Raw genomic sequence first — 25,187 nt, 5'->3', positions numbered from 1 at the left:
CATATGTATATATATATATATATATATATATATATATATATATATATATATATATATATATATATATATATATATATATATATATATATATGTATATATATATATATGTATATATATATATATATGTTTATGTATATATATATACATATAAGTGAATGTGTATGTATGTATGTATCTATGTGTATATGTATGTATGTGTATGTATGTGTATATATATATATGTGTTTATATATATATATGTAAAAGAGAGAGAGCAGACACAGGGTGAGTTGAAGATGAAGGGAAGATATCTAAAAGAAATAAAATGAAATTAAGGGATGAGAGAGTAACATACTGAGAGAGGGAGATAGGGAGAGATAGAATGGGGTGGATTATCTCGCATAAAGGTGGCAAGAGGAAGCAGTTCTATGGGAGGAGGGGAGAGGGCAGGTGAGGGGGGAATGAGTGAACCTTGCTCTCATCAGATTTGGCCTGAGGGGGAATACCATACATACTCAGTTGGGTATCTTACCCCACAGGAAAGAAGAGGGAGGAAGATAAAAAAAAAAATAAAAGGTGGGGGGATGATGGAGGGGAGGGCAGATGGGGGTGGAGGTAATCAAAACAAACACTTTGGAAAGGGGACAGGGTCAAAGGAGAAAATTCAATAAAGCGGGATGGGTTGGGAAGGAGCAAAATGTAGTTAGCCTTTCACAACATGAGTATTGTGGAAGGGTTATACATAATAATACATGTGTGGCCTAGGTTGAATTGCTCAACTTCTTAGGGAGGGTGGGTGGGAAGGGAAGAGGGAAGAGAATTTGGAACTCAAAGTTTTAAAATCAGATGTTCAAAAACAAAAAAAGTTTTTGTATGCAACTAAAAATAAGATACAGAGGCAATGGGGCGTAGAAATTTATCTTGCCCTACAAGAAAGGAAGGGAAAAGGGGATGAGAGGGGAGGGGGGTGATAGATGGGAGGGCTGACTGGGGAACAGGGCAACCAGAATATAAGCCATCTTGGAGTGGGGGGGAGGATAGAAATGGGGAGAAAATTTGTAATTCAAAATGTTGTGAAAATCAATGCTGAAAACCAAATATGTTAAATAAATAAATTGCATTTAAAAAAAAAAGAATTCTTAGTCTTTCAGGTGAGGGGAATCTAAACTCTTCTTTTTGGGGAAGGTGAGAGAGAAGAGAAAAAGCATTTGTTAAGCACCTACTATGTGCTCAACAGGTGCTATGCTAAGCACTTTCTAATTATTATCTCATTTGATCCTCACAACAACCCTGGGAAGTAGGTGGTATTATTTTTATCCTAATTTTTCAGTTGAAGAAACTGAGGCACGCAGAAGTTAAGTGACCTACCCACGATCACACAGCCAAGGGCCATGGGAATTACTGTTGCAGTTTGTAAGGACTTTCCAATGCTACTGCAAGTAAATTGATGGGCCTGGATCTGGCTTTTATTCAAGTCAGGGGATACCTTCTTCAGAAAAGCCAAATAATACAGTCTTTGTGAGGTAGTGTGGGAAAGTCTCTGCTTGGTTTCTGCCCATGACAGAAGCACTGAACCGCATGAGCAGAAAAGGAAGATGAAGTGAGCGTTTTAATGGTGTGCGCCGCTGTGTTTATTCTGAGCCAGGCATCCCTCACTTCCAAAGAAGCCAGACCACTGGGCAATGTGGTTGCGGCTGCACAAGGCTGACCGCTGAGACTGCTGGCTAGAAGGTTTGGGTTCCTTTCCATGCTTGGTTTAGTCATCAGCTCCCATCATCTATCAGACTTAATGTGCTACAGCAGACTGAAGGTCACGATGTGTCATTTCCAAGAGAGACTCTGACTTTTCCTTTCCAGGGTCACCAAATGGGAATGTTTACCTGAGATTAGGACCCACATCTCAGGTTCAGCCCTCTCTACCTCTCCATGCTTTGTCTTAGTGTGAATACTACCGGTAGTCTTTTAGGTAATGTAAACTCCAAACTTCTTTGGCATACGAAAACTGATGAGCTAATCAGACCTTGTGCCACAGAAGGTGAACAAAAGGGAAAGAAGGGGGGGATGAAAAAAACATTTCTACCACCCTCCTGACCTACCTCAAACATGTGCACACACACTCTCCAACCCCTGGCGCCAAAGAGATATTGTGAAGAAATCACTCTGGGGTAAAAAAAATCCCAGTTCAACTGTGAAGTAGAGGGATGGACAAATGATCTTTGAATGAAATTTAGAACTGAGAGATAAATGGGTTTAACAAAACAGGTTTTAAACTATATTTGAGCAATTTTTCCCATCTTGTAATTCAGAGGTAAAAGTGTCAAAAAAAAAGACAAATTTCCAGGAAGCATAAATCTCATCAGAATATTAGGGATAGAGTCTGGACCTGTGAGGATCAAAGGATCACGGTTTAGATCTGATAGGGTCCTTAGAGGTGACTGAGTCCAACTCTCTCGTTTTACAAATGAGAAAACTGAGGCACAAAGTTAAATGACTTGCCCATGGTTACACAGTTATTATGTATCTGAGGTAGGATTTGAACTTAGGTCTTCTTGCCTCTCTAATGACTATTATATCTTAACATGATTAAAATAAATGTATTTAGAATTTATACATTGTTTTTACTTCTAAAGCACTTTTATGTCTTTGATCTCAAAGACCCTGACATACAAATGATTTTGTTGTGCCGTTGTGTCTGACTCTTTATGACCCTATTTGGGGTTCTCTTGGCAAAGACACTGGAGTGGTTTGCCATTGCCTTCTCCAGCTCATTTTACAGATGAGGAAACTGAGGCAAACAGGGTTAAGTGACTTGCCTGGGGTCAACATAGCTAGTAAGCGTCTGAGGCTGGATTTGAACTCAGGAAGATGAGTCTTTCTAATTCCGAGCTCGGTGCTCTATCCATCACGCCGTCTAGCTCCCCACAGATTATTTTTTGTTGTTGTTATTGCTGAGTTGTTTCAGTCGTGTCTGACTCTTTGTGACCCCATTTGGGGTTCTCTTGGCAAAGTTACTGAAGGAGTTTACCATTTCCTTCTCCAGCTCATTTTACAGGTGAGGAAACTGGGGCATACAGGGTCAAGAGACTTGCCCAAGGTCACACAACTTAGTTCTGCTTAAATACTTAGGTTTATACATAGGTTCATCACTGATGCAGAGCCAGAACAATTCTGACCTGAGGGAGTGTGACTTCTGTTCCAAGGTCCTCGTTTTGCAGACAATGAAGCTTTTTTTTAATAGTTGCAATCAATTTATTAGAAGAGATGATTGGTTAGGCATCTACAATGGTGACTTCAACTTCTACACCTGGTTCAATGCTGATAGAAGTGATCTGTTTAACAATTTCAGAAGGACTGTGCAAATCAATAAGGTGTTTGTAGATTCTCATCTGGAACCGATCCCAAGTCTGAACCTTCACCGCAAGGAGTTTTTCTAGTTGTGAGCCGAGGTGTCTTAGTGGGCATTCGAACAGGTCCCTTCCCTTTCAAGTTCTTTTCTTGGGCTCCTCTCATTAGGTCAGCACACACTTTCTCGAGTGATTTCACATTGCAGCTGGTGAGGGTGATTCGGATCCGGTGAATGGCCACTTCGGGCTCCACAAGGGTCTTGCCGGTGTCTTTGAATGCCGTGACAATGGAGCGGCTTCCTGACCGACTTATTCCTCGGTGAGAGCGAACAGCGTTGAGTCAGGAGGAGGAGAGGCAGGGACTACTGACTCCGCACGGCTGCAGCGTTGATACCTTCACCAAAGAGCCAGTGAAGCTTTAATAATAAGAATAACTAGTATTTATATAGCACTTTAAAGTTTGAACATAACTTTACCAACGTTATTTCATTTGATCCTCACAACAACTCTGGAAGGTAGGTGCTGTTGTTATCCCCGTTTTACAGGCGAGGAAACTGAGACAGATGGAGATTAAGTGACTTGTCCAGAGTTAAACAGCTAGTAAATGTCTGAGGTCACATTTGAACTCAAGTCTTTCTGACTCCAGGTCTAGAGCTTTATCCACTGAGCTACCTTGCTGTTGGGCCTTTGGTCCAGTTAGGTTAAAAAGTGTGAGATTCAAACTCAAGTCCTCTGGCTCTGAATCCCAATGCTCTTTAGACTCTGCCTTGCTTTCCTGAGAAACCTAGAGAGTAAACTCACTGAGAGCAGGAACCTTGTCTCATTCATCTTTACCATTCCTAGAGTGCTTAGGATAGTGTTTTGTGGGTAATTTTAAACACACAATTGCCAGATCCACGTAGACTATTATACCCTTACCTGCTGGTGCTCTGTCCAAAGGAATGTGAATTTTAATCACTGAAACCTCGCAAGATATGTTGGGGTTTACAGGCTAAATTTTTTTTCCCTTAAGGACTATGCCTTAAACCCAAATCACTCTGGCTCTCATTGATTGGCCAGCAATAGGTCCCAGGCCAAGCCCCACTTGGTCATTGGATCCTGGGTTTAGAGTGAACGTAAATAACAACTGTTTCTGTTTTAGCCAGAACCCCTGAGGGTCTTCCCCTCCCAGACTGACTTTTTTTAACTAGGAAAAAGAGGGCATTTCATACCTAGCTTTAATCACTGAATGGGCATTGCTTCAGTCAAACTGAAACCTGTTAAAGACCTTAGCTTAAAAGGCCAAAGTCTCCCACTGCATCCTGGGCCATCTCCAGTCATTCTGATCTATATCTGGCCACTGGACCCAGATGGCTCTGGAGGAGAAAGTGAGGCTGGTAACTTTGCATAGCACCCCCTCACTTAAATCCAATTCACTTGTAAGTCATGGCATCACCTGCCTGATGTCATGGTCCTCTTAGAGAATGAAGGACAAACAGCAGCAACAAGCACACAATCGATACTTATCTAATGATGAACATACAACTAAAATGTGAGTGGAAGTAGAGAAAGACAAGAACCGATTTTTTCTAGATTAACTACAAAGCCGACTTCTGGATTCAAATTGTTGGATTTTGCAATTCATTGTGTGTTAATTCATTGTGTTTTAATGAAAACAGCTACTAAAACTTTAAAACTGTGTGCTTCAGGTCTCTCTTCTCTATAACAGAAGGCAGATTCCTTGTGAAGGATTGATAAGAAATGTGAAAATGTTCACACAAGTCACAAGAAAGTGTGGAGAGACTAATTTGAGATGGTGGAGAGAGTCTTCACCAAGATGAAATGGACAATGGTTTAAGACAGAACAGCAAGCACTATTTCTCATTTTCTCTATCACCAGCACCTAGTAGAATGGCTCACACATAGTAGGTACCGGAGGAACGCTTGTGGAATTGAATGATCAAAGCACCAAAACAGAAGAATGATCATGTCAATCGTTTCTATAATCACTCATGTTTGTGTTGACCAAGGTTCTGGCCATCCTCAGAGAAGTGAGCTATGAATGCAATTTTTAAAAAATGTCCAAATGCAAATATTTTCCCAGGTTTGTGTTCCTACACAAGAGGTTGAATTCATTCCATTGAGGTTTGCAGTGAGTTAACACCAGGCCGGAGAGGTATGCTGTAAATCTGACTTTAAAGAGACTTTGGCCAAAATCAACTGTATGGCAGTTATTGGAGGACTTACCCAGCTTTAGTGTTGGGAAAACATCAACACCTTTAATACAAAGTTAATATTGAGGGATCAAAGTAATCTTATATCTTCTTCTAAAGCTCAGTCTGATAGCAACTTAATGAAGTAGCAAAGAGCCAGGTATTTGGGAAGAAAAGAGATAGAACAAGAATGTTGAAAGCAAAAGTGACAATTACAAAGCAGGTACAGATTTATCCTCCCTCTTTCCCAACACCTTCTTCCTTTTCTCTCTCCCTCCTTTCCTCTTTTTCTTCTTTCCCCTCCTTTTTTCCTCCATACCCATCTCTCCTTTGAACTGGTTTCTTTACAGCTAAACAATTATAGAAGTGATTTGAAAAGTTGAAATGCAAAGCCTGGAATGAAGAACCTTATTCATGCCTATCCCTTCATTAGCTATGTTGTATTTAGGAGTGGTCTCAAATATATTTTGGATGAGTTGTGAAAAGTTTACACTGAAAAAAGGCTACTGTGCCTTTGCAAAGGCTACTGTGCCTTTGCCAATAAACTGTGTGTTTCACCATGTGCTAATGATTTTTTTTCCAAAAAGTATATGTTGTGACCCCAATAAACTTTTACATGTCAAAATAATGAAATGAAATCTTATTTTCTGGTGCCAAGTTTCTATAAAAATAACTCTTTAAAAATATTAATCTCACTGCACCATGTAGTATTTTTATACATGGTTTCAAAATGTGTCTGGCACAATAAATTTTATATATGGCAAAAATGCAGAATGCATTCAAGACACCAGCGTCAAAGTTTCATATCCGTATCTAAACTTCTTATTGTTTTCAGAAACTTATGGTATTCATTTACCTAAAACATAATAAGATGGATTGCATAAATTAATAATAAAAAGGTCACAGATTCGGAGCTGGAAGGAAGAAGTCAAACCCCCTCATTTTATAGATGGAGAAACTGAGGTTCCCCAAAGGGGCAGTGACTGCCCCAGGGAACTCGGTTAATATGTTCAGGATTCGAACTCGTGTCTTCTAACTCCAAAAGCTGCACAATGCTAATGAATCTACTGGGTGCATTGTTCTGTCCTGTTTGTGAGCATGTCTGTGAGAAAACAACAAATGATGCATTTACTTTAGCTGAGCTCACCAAGTTGTTGTAACTTGAAGTAAAATCTGAGCTACTCCAAAGAAATGAATCTTTTGAAAATCCTAAAATGCCATTAGCTTTTAAACAGGTTCATTTGCTGCCACAATCAGATGCTTTTGGTAAATAGAAGAGACAAAAGGCTGGGCAGCTATGGAAAAATTTCCCCAGAGACTATCAAGATCACTTGATATCTCTTTATAGGGAAAAATCAAGGTAGTGAATGATGGATGTAGATTTTCCATCAGTGGTCCTGGTTTGGTTTAAAGCTAGTAACATCATACCTCCCGTGATCAGGTGATGATAAATTCATCACCTGAAATCTCATCATGCAAATTGACTCACCTTTGATTCTCCACATCTGTTCAGCACCCACAGTTGCTCCTCCCTTGTGATTGGAGGGCTGGGGTAGGAGGTAATAAATGCCTCCCAAAGTCTTCCTTTATTTTTTTTGAAGGGGGAAGGTAGGGCAATTGGGTTTAAGTGACTTGCCCAAGGTCACACAGCTAGTAAGTGTGTCAAGTGGCAAGTGTTTGAGGCCAGATTTGAACTCAGGTCCTCCTGACTCCAGGGCCAGTGCTCTATTCATGGTGCCACTTAGCTGCCCTGAAAGCCTTCCTTTACTAATAACAAGTAACATTTATATAGTGCTTACTAAGTGCCAGGTCCTATGCTGAGCTCTTTACAACTATTACCTCATTCGATTGTCGCAACCACCCTGGGAGGTAGGTACTATTAATATCAACTCCATTTAAAGATGAGGAAACTAAGGCAAACAGAGATTAAGTGACTCGCCCAGGTCACATAGCTAGTAAATGCCTGAGGTCAAATTTGCATTCAGATCTTCCTGATTATAGGTGTAGCACTCTATCTACTGAGCCACCTATCTGAATCTTTATGGATAGGGTACCACTCGGCTTGGAATCAGGAAGACTTATCTTCATGAGTTCAAATTTAGCTTTGGACACTAGCTGTGTGACACTGGGGAAGTCACTTAATCTCTGTCTCAGTTTCCTCATCTGTAAAATGAGCTGGAGCAGGAAATGGCAAATCACTCCAGTATCTTTGCCAAGAAAACCCCCAATGGGGTCATCAAGGGTCAGACATGACCGAAATGACTCAACAATTCAGAACTTTCCAGGTAACTCTTCTTCATTTTCCATTTGAGACTCTGCTTGGTTTTGACTTCCACATGGGGGTACCTTCCCCACTTTAGCTTCCTTTTGTGTATCATCTTCCCCCATTAGATGCTAAACCCCTTGAGGGCAGGGATTATCTTTCTTTTTCTTCTTCGTATCCTCAGCATTTAGCACATTGCTTGGCACACAGTAGGCACTACTTAATAAATATTTATTGACTATTAACTTTTAAGAGGAAAGTAATCACAGGACCACCTGTACCTGGGCAGACATGTAAATTATTTAGCAGTACTTAAGTGTTCCTAATAATCCAACAGCCAGGCTTATAGCATCATGCATTTTGTTCTGGAGGAGACATGATGTCCATCTAGTCCAACCCTTTCATCATCTTACAGTTGAGGAAACCAAGGCCCAGCGACATTAAGCAATTTGCTTAAGGCTACATAAGTAGTAAGTGGGAGACCTGGCATTAGACCTCAATTCCTAGGAATTTGTGTTAAGCCCTCTTTCCACTGCATCACGATGCCTCCCCAGTGACAGAACCTGCAGTTCTGTCCCTGGGCATAGAATCTTGATGAACTAATGGGAGACCAGTTTAGACATGAAAACATCTATGCCACACCATGAAATTATTTCAGTGGATCCAAGTTCTAGATAATTGGATGAACTCCCAGCATCAGGGAACCTCTTCACCAGATATGCAATCCCTCCTAATGGTCACACCTCTTCATTTCTTCTCTAGTCAGGACAAAAGACATCAGCTCCACAGTAACAACCTATTTGACCAGCAACATGGTGTATGCATGTACATGGTACATGGCAGTATCATTTCTAAATACATTATGATGTCTTACAACCCCTAAGATCCTAGAGTTATGAGGTGGAAGGCAATTTAGAAAACATCTAATCCCATACCCTGAGTATATAAGAATAGAGGCACAGAGAGAATGATGACTAGTAAGGCCACTCAGGTAGTCAGTCCAATGCATAACATACTGCCTTAAGTAAGTACTTAATAAATGCTTGTTGAATGGATGACTATATTCAAAGCCAGGGTTAACTCCAGAGCTGGTGTTATTTCCATAACACTGAGGTCTGTGCACTTTGGGAAATGTCAAAGGTAGGTAGGCTCAAAACTAGAGGTTGCTCAAATTTTCAGCAGAAAGGACAAGGAGCAGAATGAATGAATGAATCACTTATCAAGCACCTACTATGTGCAAGCACTGTGTGCAAGGACTGAGAATACAAATAGAAAAGTAGTATAGTCCCTGCTCTGGAGGAGTTCATATTCTAATGGAAGTTAACACATACAGAAGGTTTCAGCCCCAAATCAGATGGAAAGCTCCAATGGCCCTTAGGGCAAAGCAAATGGTAATGTCCCATCTTTAATATCATTTCCACTGATAAAGTAATATTGTTTCTGATGTTGAATCAGTTGGTAATACCAAGGATACTAGTGACAAGATATTTCTTTTTGGGGTCTTCAAAAGCTATGATTGCACCACCTGTAGGAGCAGATGCCAGGCTACATCTCCCCAGGGGCTGGTTCCCAGGATGATTTTGAGGAATACCTGGCTGGAAACAAAGGCCCTTGGATTCCTCAGGGTCTGAAGGGAAATGGTGGTCAAGGTGTTGGTGATGGATTCATTTGCCTGGCATGTATTGCTTCCTGTCTCTCCTTCAGGGTTCTTTGCTGCTTCAGCTAGGCTTTCTTACTTGTCCTAAGGGTGGTGGTTGTTTGGTAGTTGGTGGGGGAATGGCTGGCCCCTTCTCCACAGCAACTAGATGATGATAGTGCAGGCTGGGCTAGAAGGAGGTAGGACCTAGGGGAAGGGAGTGTATGACAGTAAAACAAACTCTGACCCTTTCTAATTTCTCCCAGTGGATTTAAGTGACCACTTCTACATAGATCTATGATTTCATAAGTATGAGTCCTTCCTTCACTGACATTAACCAGAAGACATTTAATCATTTTGAATGCTTCCCTTCCCCACCCCCAAATCATGTCTGGTCAATATTCTGGTGATAAACCTCTCAGAACTTAATGAGGTTATTCCTCCAGTAACAGAAATGGATCTGTCTCTGGTCTTAAACTGGAAGTTCTTCTAACTTACTGAGATCTGGCAGGGCTTGCTCTCCACTGACCATAGGTCAGTACATAGTGAAGAAGAGGACTTTGTTGGAGGTACCACTGCTATTTAAAAACGAATTACCTCCCTTTCTTTGCTGATGTAATAGTGTGATGACTTGGCACTAGGTGATCCAAAGAGACTTTGGATTAAAATAACGACAAAAAGCTTTGGAAACCTAGACATTTTTGTAAGATTTTTCCCCTTCAAGTCCAAAGAAGAGAGAAGTAACTTAAAAAAAAAACCTCTTCTTGTCCTTTATTGTTGGACAAGAGCTCCAATACCACTCTCTGGAAAGAGGGTTTAATTATATTTATTTTTTCATGCACTGTGAAGAAAGTTAATGTGGAAGAAGCCGGAGGCCTCAGGGTCAGTCATGTTAATATCTTCCTCACTTGTGTTTTCTTTGCAGATTAAGGTCCAAAGAGAGTTCTGCTCTGAATGTCTGGATGCTGTTTTGGCAAATGCTTGCCAAAGTGTCAACACGGCCTTCTTTATGTAACAACCACCTCAACCCATGGGGAGGCCCCAAAATGGCCTTGGTAACAAATGGCAAAGTTCCCATGCATGGCACGGTCTAGACACTATTGATTTTGCCAGCTCCACAAGAGATTTCATAACGAATCAACACTTTTTTGAAATAAGAGCTTACTAAATGTTAAGTGTTAGGAATGCAAAGCGAAAAGTAAAACAGTCCTTGCCCTCAAGGAGTTTACATTCCAATGGAAGAGACAATATGCAACGTAGGTATATGTATGTATGTATGCATGTGTATGTACACATATACATGTGCATACACACAAATATGCCTATATACACCAATAGAAAAACTCTCTGTATGTAAAAGATTCACACATGTAATATGCATGTATGTTCATATACACATATGTATACATATCCATGCATATGTGTGTCCACACACATATACATATACAAACAAGTATATGTATATTTTCCTCCAATGAAGACTCCTTGAGAGTAGGATCAGTTTCAATTTTCTTTTTTTATCCTTGTAATTTGTATTCTGGTAATTTATACAACACATTCATAATACATTCATATGTATATATGTGCTAACATATACAAAGATACATTCATATACACATTAAGCATATATACATATATGTATATATACACATACATATATACACATATAACAATGGCTACTTCATTTTTCTCTTTTAATACCCAGCATTTAGAACATAGTAATATGTATACATTTATATGTATGTACATGTGCATATATATATATATATATATTGCATTTGTGTGCACATACATACCTACCTACATACATACACATCGCTATACTCGCATCTTCTAACTCTCTAGTCACTTCAAACTCCTTCCCAACAAATAGCCTTTTCACTTTGAACCTGCCCCTACCACTGCAGCCTTTAGAATGACTGGTGAGTACTTGCCTTGGACTATTATTTCATGAAGAGTTCACCATCTGCCCCTTGACTGTACCCCTTCTCCATGCCACTCCTATTCCCTGTTTTCTAGCTTTTTCTTATGGTTATTTTCCTTTCATTAGAATGTAAGCTCCTTGTGGGTAGAAAAAAAATTTTCCCCTTGTATTTATAGTTCCAGTGCTTAGCTTAGTGCCTACACATAATAAACACTTAATAAATATTCTATCTCTCTATCTATCTCTCTATCTATCTATCTATCTCTCTATCTATCTATCTATCTGGTATATCATAAACTTTCCTTCTTGCAATCCTTACCCCATTCCACCCCCATGCTCCCATGTCCCCACAATGAATAGCACTTAGTTTGGGAGAGAAAATGGTGATTAAGGGAATCAGGAAAGGATTCGTGTAGAAGATAGAGCTTGAGTTGAGTTTTGAAGCCTAAATCCTGAATATCAATGGGCCACTTTTGATCAATCTATCAAATAAGAAAGAACCTACTCTTTGCCTGACACTGCAGTAGATACTATGCAGGAATTCAAAAGAAGTACAGGTATACCTCAAAGATATTGTGGATTTGGTTCCAGACCACTGCAATAAAGCTAATATTACAATATAGTGAATCACACATTTTTTTTTATTTCCCAGTGCATCTGAAAGTTATATTTATACCATACTGTAGTCTATTAAGTGTCTAAAAAATGTACATAGCTTAACTAAAAATATTTTATTGCTAAAAAATGCTAACCATTATCTGAGCCTTCAGTGAGCTGTAATCTTTTTGCTGGTGGAGGGTCTTGCCTTGATATTGATGGCTGCTGCCTGATCAAAGAGGTGGTTGCTGAAGGTTGAGGGGAGGAATTTCTTGAAGTGAGACAACAACGAAGTTTGCTGCATCTATTTACTTCTCCTTTCACTTGAACATTTAGATGCCATTGTAGGGTTATTAATTTTCCTAATTTCAACATTGTGTCTCAGGAAATAGGGAGGCCCAAGGAGAGGGAGAGAGATAGGGGTACAAGCCAGTTGGGAGAGCAGTCAGAACAGGAACCACATTTACCAATTAAGTTTGCTGTCATATAGATGTGGTTCATGGTACCCCAACACAATTACAACAGTAACATCAAATATCACTGATCACAAATCACCATAACAGATAAAATAATGAAAAAGTTTGAAATATTGCAAGAATTGCTGAAATGTGACACAGAGACACTATACGAGCATACGCCATTAGGAAAACAGCACCAATGAACTTGCTTAATGCAGAGTTGCCACACACCTTCAATTTATAAAAAGCACACTATCTGCAAAGCTTAGTAAAGTGAAGCACAATAAAACTAGATTTGCTTGTACAGTATGGTCCTTACCCTTAGCTTGTCATCTCATTCTAATCTAACTAAAGCGGGAACATGGCAGATACAGTATAACGAGTACTAGACTTGGAATCACAAAGATCTGGGTTCAAATCCATCCTCTAACAGTTACTTGCTCTCACCTAACTTCCCTGATGTAAAATGGTGAAAACAATAAATGCCTTATCTACCTCAGAGAGACAGTATGACATAATGTAGAGAAGTGCCACTCTTAGAGTTAGGATAAACCTATAGAGCATGTGTAAAATGAGGGGAGAGGGAGCTATATTCAACAACCTCTAAGGTCCTTTCTACTTCTAAATCTATCATCCTGTGATGATCTGACTATATAATGTTAGAAACTAGAAAATGACAATATAAAGTTAAGTAATAAATATGCCCATTAGACAACCTTTCTCAAATAATGGTTGTGGAAGAGAACCTTTGGCAAATTCAGGATCCATTCATTCAACAATTCTCATGAAGGGCTTACTATATACCAAGCGCTGTGCCACAGATCCCACACAGGAGGATAGATGTAAAGCTAGAAGGAACCATGGAAGTCATTAAGTCCAATGTTCTCATTTTACAGGTGAGTAAACAGATGGCCAGAAAGGCTGGGTGACTACCCAGGGATATGCAGCTAGAAAGAATCTGAGGCAAGATTTGAACCCATTTTCCCTAACTTTAAGTCCATTGTTCTATCCATGTTGCCTCATTGAGTTCATCAGTGACATCACTAAAAAGTGAATATAGTATATAGATATGCCCTACCCATAACTGTGGGCTTTAAGAAGCCAGACCTAAAAGGGGCTACAATGTAATCCTCTTGTGAAAATGTCTGACCTAGGATTTTATTCTTACCCAGAAGGAAGGCCGGTCATCAGCAGGGATGACTTCAAGGAGAGGCAATGTTTCCCTCCAGCCCTGTTAAAGTACAGTGCCTTAGGATAACGACTAGTGAAAACCATGTTTCTCTGCTGTCCATTAAGCTAATCTAACAATACAGTTAGGCTTGGACTAGTTTAAACTCAGTCATTTTCTAGACTGCTAGATGAGTACTTGGAGGGGTTCCATGATTCTGTCTAGGATGAAAAAAATGGAAAATTGGAGTAATTTTGAGCTTTAACATTCCACTTTATCCTGCAATACTCAAATAATTGAGGCCAAAGTGGGGTTTTATGCTTGAAATTATCCGGATAATTGACTCAACTGATCAGCCAATAATTATGTACAATCCCAAACTGGTGATCAATTTCAGTGTCAATTTGATTTCCTCCTAGGAGGAGATCAGGAAGCATTCCTCTTTGAGTCTATCTGGCAATTGACCCAGTTCTGGTCCTGGCAGTTGGTTCAATCAATAGGACTGCTGCATAATCAGTCTGTCATAGATTGCTAGAGAGCAAGATGAGGGACTTTGGGGCTAATAATCCTTGATAATTCAAGACTAGAAGCAAGGCTGAAGCTAGAAAGAGAATACAGGTTTCTTGGATACAGTAATGGTTTCCTTGGTGTGGGAACTTCCTCCTCTTAGACTGATTGCAGCCCATCTATAATTTAGAAGATAAATGTTAAAGCATTGTTTGTGGTTCAGTGCAGTTAAGACATTTGTCTCTGATAGTAAAGCTAGTAAATGTCAAAGGCAGGATCTGAACCCAGATCTTCCTGCCTCCAGACTTCCAGACCCATCATTTAAGCCTCTCTAATAAGCAAGATGAAAAGGATCATTTCTGAATACAGGATTATAGATGACAGCTGAAAAGGCCCTCAGAGGTCATCTGGGCTAAGAAGTAATTTCTCTGTAATTTTCTGACCTTGTGACTGACACTGGGCAAGCCATATGTATATGTATGTGTCTATGCACCTAAATTAGGTCAGGATCTAAATTATAATATACATATACAAACACATAGATGTACACACATATACAAACACCTATACATATAGACATACCATACACACACATACACATATATATGTACAGATGTAGATACACACATATACATAAATACACATATATGCTACAGAGTGCGTGTACTTGAAACATATAGAATTATACATATGCACATAACATATACATACGCATATATATTACATACATGTACACATGTGTGTTAATTAGATGCAGGCCTAAATGATCATAAACACACATGCATGTACATACATAAAACACATAAATACATATACATGCACCTGCATATATATTACATAATACATACATACATATATACACACACATATATACATACACACATATATGTGTTTATATATGTATGTATGTATGTATGTATGTATGTATGTATGTATGTATGTATGCCAAAGTGGAGGCTTGTGTTTGAAATTATATATAGTTGTACATATGTATGTGATATATAGAGATATAGATATATAATACACATATATGTGTGTATATGTAGGAGCATATACACGTATAGATAAATACATATACACATATATCTACATCCCCACTCCCCCAACAACCAAATTCAGCCAACGTTGATCGGATTTATTGCCTGAGGTAGCTGATTAAAAAATATCAAATTGTCTCCCTCTACCATCTTGCAGGGAGTGGGTGGTGGAGAAAGGGTAGACCTGTGATTTCCTTGTTATTAGGGATTCCTAATGAAGAAACTCCCTCTCCAACTGCAGATAGGTAGTTGTTTGGTGACACAGTCTTAGAGACATGGGGGGAAAGGGGTACTCAGATTGCCCTAGGGGATGCTAAGTTTTACAACCAGTTTGTGACAGTGGTGGGGGCTTGAATCCAGGTTCACTGCCTCTTCTTCTGTATCAGATCTTTAGTAAAGTGGCCTTTGTTGTACTCAGGCAGAAGAACCGGGAAATGAGTTCTCATGGATGTCCTCCTCCTGAGGATACAGTACATATAGGAGTAGGGCCAAAGCTGGGATCCTCAGGAAGGAATCCCAATGTCCCCACTTGAGAGTGTGTCAGACGGCCCATCTACTAGTGCTTTCTGGCTGTTGTAATCATTAATGAATCTGCCATCTCCAAAAGATTAAAACTAGACTTGGCTCAGCTCAGGTTTGTTTACAATGTAGCATGTGTAGGGAACGAGCCACCCCATTCCCCTGAATGATCACTGCCATCAGGAAGCGTGTGTGGGGGTAATGACCGCCTACTACACCAAAGCATCCCCCGTGGTGTGTTTAGACAGGAAAGCCCAGAAAAATGGATACATTGTAAACTCTGCCAGTAATTCAGAAATGGAGATATCTGGAAGTGATAAAAACGAAGACTGATAAAAGCTTCCCTTGTTACATTTAGGCCACACATACTCTAAATAAAATATACCACTTAGGAAATGATTTGTGTTGATAAAACATGATGGAGTTGTTTTTCCAAATGTCCTCTCCCTGTTGGGAATTTCACACTTTGGCAGGCTCTGCTCAGGGCCTCACCAGTTGCCAGCCTCATTCCCTGACCTGACCTGGTGTTGTTTATACTGCTGTTTACACATTTCTTAACAACCTTTGCAAAAGGCCTCTAATTACTTTCACTCATGGTAGTGCTTAGCTAAAAGGCTGCCAGTGTTGTTCTGTTTATTTGTGTAACACTGTCCCCTATTCTTCCCTAGCTCTTCAGCCTTCACTGCACCCCGCCCCCCATACGTCCCTCAGAAAGAAAATTTGAAAGGTGTTGGTACAGGTTACACATATGTACAGATATGTTTCATATCACCAGCAATAAAGTATGGGAAGTATTTTCAAACCCAGAACAACTGAACACTGATATTTAATAGGGTGCTGCTAAAGTATTGACGGGTCCATTCATTGTGTGTGTGTGTGTGTGTGTGTGTGTGTGTGTGTGTGGTGTGTGTGTGGTGTGTGTGTGTGTGTGTTTGTGTGTGTGTGTGTGTGTGTGTTTGTGTGTGTCTACCATTGTTGGATAATGTTATAGTCTCAGTTCTACTCTCGTGTAGTCTTGGTTAAGTCAATCAAAGTTCTCCAGACAAAGGAGAAGAAATGAACCTTAGATGTTCTCCATGGTTCTTTCCAGGTCTGAAGTGTCATGGTCTCTGATTTTCCCTAGGATACCAGATAAAGATTAAAAGATTAATTTAAATTAATTTCAAAAGATTAAAGACCCCAGACTGATATTTTCTATAGTTTCATTTTCTCAGCCCCCACCAGGGTTCTATGAACTAAGAAAAAAAAAAAGAATCATCAGCCTTAATCTGGGTTCTGTGAACTAAATTTCTTTTGATAATTATATTTCCATATAATTGGTTTTCTTTCTAATCCTATTTATTTTATTCATTTAAAAACAACAATCTAAGACCTCACCAGATTGTCAATGGAGTCTATGTCCCCAAAAAAGGTTAAGATATAGGACCTCTGCTCTAAATGAAGACAATAATGAATTTCCTTACTTGAGACTCCTAAAAAAAACCCAGCAACTAATTTGAATAGAACATTTAACTTTGAGGCAGCTAGCCGATGAGGTGGACAGATTTCTGAATTTGGAATTTAAATGTGGCTTACGACACATAGTAGATATGTGACCCTGAACAAGCAAGCTAGGTAAGCCTCATTTTCTAGCACCTGCCTCACAGGGTTGTTGTGAAAATCAAATGAGATAATATCTGTAAAGCGCTTTTCAAGCCTTAAAGCACCCTGTAAATACTGGTTATTTGTATGCTTCCATACAGCACAGAAGGGATCATGGGATCATGTATCTAGAGCTGCCTCTGATTCCTTCCCCTTCTTTGCTGAATCGAGGGCTATGCAAGTGGAACAGTGTATTTACTGTCAGACTTGAGTGATAAATTGGTTAATTTTTCTTTAATTTTTTGCATGTTAAAAGAAATTACTTGATGGGAAAGGGAGTAGAAGGAATATGTGAAATAGATATCAATGACAAAATTGATTTAGACAGGACACCTTAGAAGCCAACTAGTTCAACCCCTCCTTCATTTTACAAATGACAGAACAGAGCCTGATAGATCAGCAGTGGCTGACTTAAGGCCACACAGATAGTAAATAGCAGGGTTAGAATTTGAATCCAAGTCCTTTGACTTCTAATGCGGCTTTACCCCCCTCATTGTACTACACACGTTTTTCGAAAGGTAGAGTTGGTGTTCTTCTGTCCACTTTAGCCAGGAGAAAAATCCAGTTAGGACCTAAATAATCTAGATGGTTTTTTCTCTTTTAATCACACACACCAGTGCTTCTCTATCATGTGCCTCATAGAAGGAGCCATAATATAAGTGGAGAAATCACTGGCTTGTCAAGAAACCGATTGAGGAATCAACCAGTAAACATTTATTAACTGCCTAGTACTATGTACAAAGTAGTGTGTTAAGTTTAGGGGATTTGAACTAGGAGTGATAGGGTAACATCAGGAGCATTTAAGGTTTGGGTAGGGCAAGAGGAGGAATGAGAAGGTACCTAGTGTGATGGTAAGTGAACCACCAGCAAGAAGTCAGGAATGAGCCTGATCCAGAATGAACCCCTTTTAAAGCTCGTCTCAATTGCTACCTCCTTCTCCTCCTGTCATTGTTGTTTGTCCTTCCTTCTTGAAGAGGACTATGACATCAGGAAGGAGATACCACGACATGCTAGAGAACTGAATTTAAGTGAGGGAGGGCTGTGCAAAGTCAACAGCCTCACTTTCTTTCCTGGAGCCATCTGGGTCCATTTGCCAGATATAGATCAGGATGCCTGGAGATGGCCCAGGAAGCAGTGAGAGACGTTGGCCTTTTTAAGCTAAGGTCTTTAACAGCTCTCCTAATTGTTGGTGCTCTCCTCACTTCCCTAAAGTAATTTTGCATTTAATCTACACATATTTTGCATTTATTTACATATATTTGCATTATATCTATCTATCTATCTATCTATCTATCTATCTATCTATCCTTTTTTCCTGGATAGACTATAAGATCTTTACGGGCAGAGTCCTAAGTGCTTAACTCGATGCTAGCATCTAAGAGGCACTTTATAAAGGTTTATTGAATAGAAAGAAAATGGTAGTTCCCTCAGCACTCATGCTCAGACAACTTCCTTCACATTTAACTCAAAAGATTGTATGCTCTTTGATGGAAGGAACTTTCACTTCTTATTTTATATCCTGAGCACCTGGCATAGGGCTTGGCATATGAAAGGCAATTAGATGGTGCAATGGATAGAATGTGCCAAGCCTTGAGTCAGGAAGACCCGAGTTCAAATCCAGTCTCAGATACTAGCTGTGTGACCCTGGGCAAGTTACTTAACCCTGTTTGCTTCAGTTCCCTCATCTGTAAAATGAGCTAGAGAAGGAAATGGCAAATCACTCCAGTATCTTTGCCAAGTAAACCCCAAATGGGGTTTCTAAGAGTTGGATATGACTGAACTGACTAAAATTTGTCTGTGTCTGAACAACAATGAGTGTTTGCCAATTGATTGGTTGGTGGAATCCTTGCTTCAGGGGAAGTTGAGACACTGTCAAAATTGGTGCTATACCTGAGCAATTGCTCATGTACCCTCATTCTGACTCTGCTTGAAAGAAGCTGTCAAAACCAAAAAAGATAGAGTCATTTTGAACCAAAGGAATGCAAAATGCTTTTAATTTTCAAGCAGGAGTGAGTCAAGGCTGCAACCTGGATGGCATTTCAAAAAACACCCATTACTTATTGTGAAAAATGTATTCATGTCATGAATGAATCCAGTGATGTACTGAGTGTAATGAGGAAAATATGTTTTAAACCAAAAGATTTCCTGAGGCCTGTAGAAAGCCCAGTCACTTAGCTAAACAGATATGAAAGTGTAGAAGGAGAATGAGAGGTAGGGAGTACATTTGAATATTTCTACTAGATTTCACCTCAAGAAAAACAGCCTATTTCTACCAAAGTATTGCTTTCAAAGGGGCAGCTAGGTGGCACAATGGATAGAGCACCAGGCTTAGAGTCAGGACAACCTGAGTTCAAATCTGGCCTCAGACACTTAGTAGTTGCTTGACCCTGGGCAAGTCACTTAATCCCATCTGTCTCAGTTCTTCACCTGTAAAATGAGCTGGAGAAAGAAATGGCAAACCAATCCAGTGTCTTTGCCAAGGAAACCCCAAAATGGGATTAAAGAGATTGGACATGACTGAAAATGACTAAAACAACAACATTGCTTTCAAACCCTGAGAGAGATGGAGAAAGAGAGTGAGAGAACAAGAGAGTGAGAGCGAGCGAGAGATAGAGACAGAGAGAGAGTGAGTGAGAGAGAGAGAGAGAGAGAGAGAGAGAGAGGAACTCATGTTAGACTACCTTGCTTGTATACTTCCTTCTACTCAGGGAAGGCAGGGAATTCCAGGGACCATCTTGTTAGTTTGGTGACCATTCTGGGCCTCATTTTCCTCATCTATAAGATGAAAGTAATAAATCCTGTCCTGCTTACATCATTGAGTTGTTGGGCACATGAATGAGGGCCTTGGCAGGTCTTTTATTGGGAAGCAGCTTGACCTATCCTGGCTGTGACAATTGCCTTGTGACCTTGGGAACATTATCTCTCTCTAGATGTCATTTTCTTCTCTAAAAATAAAGAACTTGGGCTATGTGGTTTCTAAGTTGCTTCTGCCACTGACATTCTGTGAATCTGTGAGTTGAAGGTCAATTACCATTTAAGGAGAAGATATCGATCAAAGCTCCCCACCTCTTCCCTTCTTCTTTTCTTCTTCCTTGTCTCCATTGTGCTCCTCTTCTTCCTCAACAACTTTCTCCTTACCTCTTCCTACTCCACCACTACCTCCTCCATCTGTCAAATCCTAAATATAGAGCAAAAAAAAATGCAATTATGTCTTCTGCTTATTTTTCATCTAGTGATTATTTCTATAGGGATCAGAGAAAGTTTCATGGCGCTGGATATTTTTTTTCCTCCAAAAGTGTTATTTTATTGATGTAGGGAGCTCCCAGTGAAAAACTTCCTTTACTTCAACACCTCTAAAATCTAAAGTTTTAGAGTTGTCTGGGCCATTGAGAAGCCATGAGAGTTGCCCAGGATCATACAACAAGGATGGGGCAGAAGAGAGACTCAAACCCAATTCTTCCTTACTCTGAGACCATAACTTCTTTCAGTTCTCCACACTAGCTCTTCCCGGATCATTAACTGTTGACAATTTCTTTAGAGTAGGTCTTCTCCAAATATTTGGTGGTAGTCTTATTGTACCTGTACTGGGATTTTTACCTTTGCCTATGTTAAAAAAAAGTTTTGTTGATCAAATTAACAAGGTCACCAAGAGAAATATTAATCTGCTTTAGGGTGAAAATCTTAGCAGAAACATTTACATTTCAAACTGCTTTAGTCTTTTAAAAGTTTTCATCATTAGATTCTCAGAGCCTCTATGAGTTAGAAGGGCAAGGATTATTATTCTTGTTTTACAAATGTGAAATGAGACATGTTAAGCAATTTTACCCTATGTTCTGAGATGTTCATTGGCTTTCCTAAAATCGTAAAGGAAGTGGTGGGGCCTTAAGGGAAGGGAAGTGAATAAGCATCTATTAAGTGCCAACTATGTGCCAAGCACTGAGCTAAGCGCTTTACATATATTATCTCATTTGATCCTGTAAACGAAAGACTCCTGACTCTTAGTTCAATGGTTTCTCACTCACACTTTTATAAACTCAAGTAGACTTAGTGTGTTTATATTATGGCATTTTCTTCTAAGATGGGCACTTCCAGAAATTGGTTCAATGTCTCTGACAGTAAAATTGTTTTAGGCTGCTCGATGTTCAAAAGATTTTGCATGAGTCTGGCTTTTAATTCATCAATAAAGTAATGGCCCAGGTCAAAATGGGACAGAATTTTGTGGTTGAGCTTTCAAAGAAAATCCTTTGAAAAGAATTTCCTTCATCTTTTTTTTCTTCTTCTCTCTGACGTGTCATCTGTAGAGAGAACAGCAATCCTAATTTCTACATAGCAACCATCACTTACAATTTCTCTCCTTGCCTCTTTACTAAGATATTGATATAGCCGGTCACCCAAAGTTTTTTTTCCCTTTCTTTTTTTTAAGCAACAATTTGCAACTTTCATAGAGAACTCTGGGTACTTTATCAGACAGAAAGGAGTCAAGAAGGTAGGCTCCAGGGAGCATCCCACTGATCTAGGGAGGCAGGTCTATCTAAGCTTTTATCTTTAAGATTGAAACTACTCCCTTTCTTTGACAATTATTTGTAGGCCTGTATTTCATACCCATCCTCAGTAGAAAGAGTGAACTCTTTTTTTCAGTTAGATAAGTGGCACCAAATTAGAGAACAGAAGTAAATGTCTGGCTATATTTAAAGGGCCAGTAGTGGTTTGTAAGACTAGGACCATGCCAATAAGTTCTTGAAATTAATCATTATTCATACTTTCTGTGCTATGAAGACACAACATTATTGTCCTTCCAAAGGAAAAATGACCCATCTTATGTCAGGAATGTACCACGCAGATATCAGAGAAATATTATGAAGTCTTAGCCAAGTGGTCAGACTCTTTTTAAAAATATTTTTTTCCAATTAAAAACATGTTTTTTCTCCTTCCTCCCTACCTTGCCCCCAGCTGAAAAGAGAAGATAAATCCCTTCTAACAGATACACACACACACACACACACACACACATATAGTCTTGCAAAACAAATTCTCACATTGTCAATGTCCAAAACAGTGCGTCTAATTCTCATATTTGGTCTATCATTTCTCTGTCAGGAGGTGGGTAGCATTCATCATCACCCTCTGAAATCATGATTGGTCACTGCATCAATCAGTTTTTAATACTCAGACACTTGTTAGCCATGTGACTCTGGGTAATCATTTCTCCTTCAGCTCCAGTTTCCTCATCTGTAAAATGAGTGAACTAGACTCAGTTGATGACCTCTGCGGTCTCTTCCATCTGGAGATTTGTGATTCTAAGCAGGAAAGTATAAGGAGGAAGGGGTGGGGGGGAGGGCTGAAGCTTTCACAGAACCATCTCACTCAAACCAATACAGGAAAGAATGCTAGGTTTGGGTTTGGGTCTTAGTCGCAGTTCTACTGCTGACTTGCTACTGGTAGTGGGAAATTCTCCAGGTTCTATATCTCTATCTTTAAAATGCGCTTTTGAGGTGGGAAGGAGCATCTTGATCCCCCTTGCTGTACTCCATCATACTTCGAAGTCTCCTTATCCAGAAATCCTTCCCTGATCTTCCCCATTAGTAGCAATCTCTCCTCTGGGATCTCACTTGGCACTTTTTACCTCTCTTATACACTTCTCATGTATCATGCTTATCAGTTATTGATATCTTATCTCTTGACTAGACCATAATGTTAGACAATAGACTCACTCCTCTCATGGAGGAATATATTAGAGAATTCTTGGACAGAAGCAGAAATTAGATGAAGGGTTCAGGAAACAGGCCATAAACCTGGCATAGATATTGAGTTTCAAGAGTTGGGGACTTCACCTAGCTGGACTTATGTTAAGGCTTCCTCTCTGTCTAAAACAAAGAAACCGATAAAACTACTACTTGCCTTAATAAGCCTTTCATTCTTCAAAAAGCAGAAGAAGCAACAAGCAGAACTACTAGTTTTTTTTTAGTTCATTCAGAATAACTAGGAGGAATTAGGTGCTGAAGTAGAGATAACAGGAATTGGGTTGAAGGTGAGGAGGGGAGGAAATGGCTTCATTCCAGGATAGAGTGTGTGATAGAGAAGGGTAGAAGAAATAATAGGGAGGATTCAGTCAGTGACCTAATATTCTTCTGGGAAAAGTTGATCCAAGAGAGATGAAAAACTGTCTAGGATAAAATGCTGAAGACCCAAGCAGATAGGATTCTGATGAAGAGTGGGGAAGAGAAGTTGCCTAATGAGAGCAATATGGATTACATAAAAATCTCATCAACTAATTCAGATTTTTAAAAGACATGTATAGTAGACAGAAAAAAGTTCAGATGATGAAACATGGATAGAAAAGCATAGCAAAGCCTTAGAAGAAGAATACCAGGACCACTAAACCCAGAATGAGCTTAAACTGCTGGTGAATGCTAAGAAAACACGCGCGCGCGCACACACACACACACACACACGCACGCACACATACACACACACATCTTCTAAAGGCATTCTTAATCTGAGGCTTGTGAAATTCTTCTGAAAATTATTTTGATAACTGTATTTCAATATAATTGGCTTCCTTTGTAATCCTATGTATTTTATTTTATGCATTTAAGACCATGATTCCAAGAATGGCTCCACAGGCTTCACAAGACTGCCAAAAGGACCCAAAACACACACAAAAAAGGTTAAGGAGTTATGTTTAAAGTTAATTTTGTAAGCATTTAGAAATGGATGCATTGATGACTAAAAGACATAATATGTTGATTTCACCAAAGTGTTTGTTAAGTCTTGCATGTTATCCTTTGGGATGTGAAGAGATGTATACAGAAATGGTTAAGTGACTGGACAAAGAAGGAATCAGATTGCTGATTGGGGAAAATGAAATATTGATAAAGGATGATCAGGAGAAGGTTGAATTATTCAACTCTTCTCTTGCAGGTAGAATGATTTCTGGACTGGGCAAGTTAAAACAAAAGTGGTAAACAGTGAGATGAAACTAAGAATAAATGAGAATAATGTAAGAGAGCACCCAATGAATTTATATCACCAGGTCTGGGAAAGCTACAGCCTATGAAATTGGAAAAAGTGATTAATAGAATTATTGGGAAGGTCTTGCTGATATTTGAAAGATCTTGGAGAACAGAAATGGGGCAACAGGAGTGGAGAAGGGTAAATGTTGCCCTAATTTTCACAAAAGAGAGGACACCGGAGTCTGTAAATTACAGGCCAGTGAGTTTGACTTTGATTCCTGGCAAAATTCTGAAATATTATTGAAGGGATGATTTGTAAGTATTTAGAAAGGAAAACAGTGATCACTGAAAAAATAGCACAGCTTCATCAAGCAGAGATCTTGCCAGACTAATCTAATTTCCATTTTTTTTTAAAAAAATATATTAAGTAGAGAGACAATATCTTCAAGGGAATGCTAAAAGACACTATGGCAGGATTTCATCAGATAATTTGATCAAGTCTTTCATTCTGTAAAAATGTGGTCTAGAATTCAGGTCTTCTTAAACTTTTTCCAATTGCAAACCCCTCTTTTCCCATTTTGGCAGTTTTTGTTAGCGTTGTGCCGCCTGAGGGCATGCATAGTGCAAAGTGCACGTACTTTGTGTTCAGAACCCAGGATGTAACGAAATTGTATGATACAACACCAGCAAGCACTGTCAGAAACACCACAGATTCATTATGTGTTTTATTTTTAATTAATTTTTGATTGATATGCATTTGAAAACCTTTTACCATTGCCAAATTTTTTTGCAACCCCACATGGGGTTCCAACCCACAGTTTAAGAAGTGCTGGAGATGATAGGTGGATTCTCAGAATTGGTTAAGTGACTGGACTCAAAGAATATCCATTAATGGGTTGTTGTCAATTTAAAGGGAGGTATTTAAGGGAGAGTTCTAGGGATTTACTCTTGGCATGCAGGCTCTAAAAG

At 39.4% G+C, this 25,187-nt stretch overlaps 1 pseudogene; it reads right to left on the bottom strand.

Moving 5' to 3' along the window:
* Nucleotides 1-3,248: 3,248 nt before the first annotated feature.
* LOC118857742 lies at nucleotides 3,249-7,020 on the bottom strand (annotated as a pseudogene).
* Between the last annotated feature and the right edge of the window lie 18,167 nt (nucleotides 7,021-25,187).

Source organism: Trichosurus vulpecula, chromosome 7 (genome assembly GCF_011100635.1).
Source record: "Trichosurus vulpecula isolate mTriVul1 chromosome 7, mTriVul1.pri, whole genome shotgun sequence".
NCBI lineage: Eukaryota > Metazoa > Chordata > Mammalia > Diprotodontia > Phalangeridae > Trichosurus > Trichosurus vulpecula.
The sequence above is the reverse complement of the archived record's forward strand: the minus strand, read 5'-3'. Positions and strand labels throughout refer to the sequence as shown.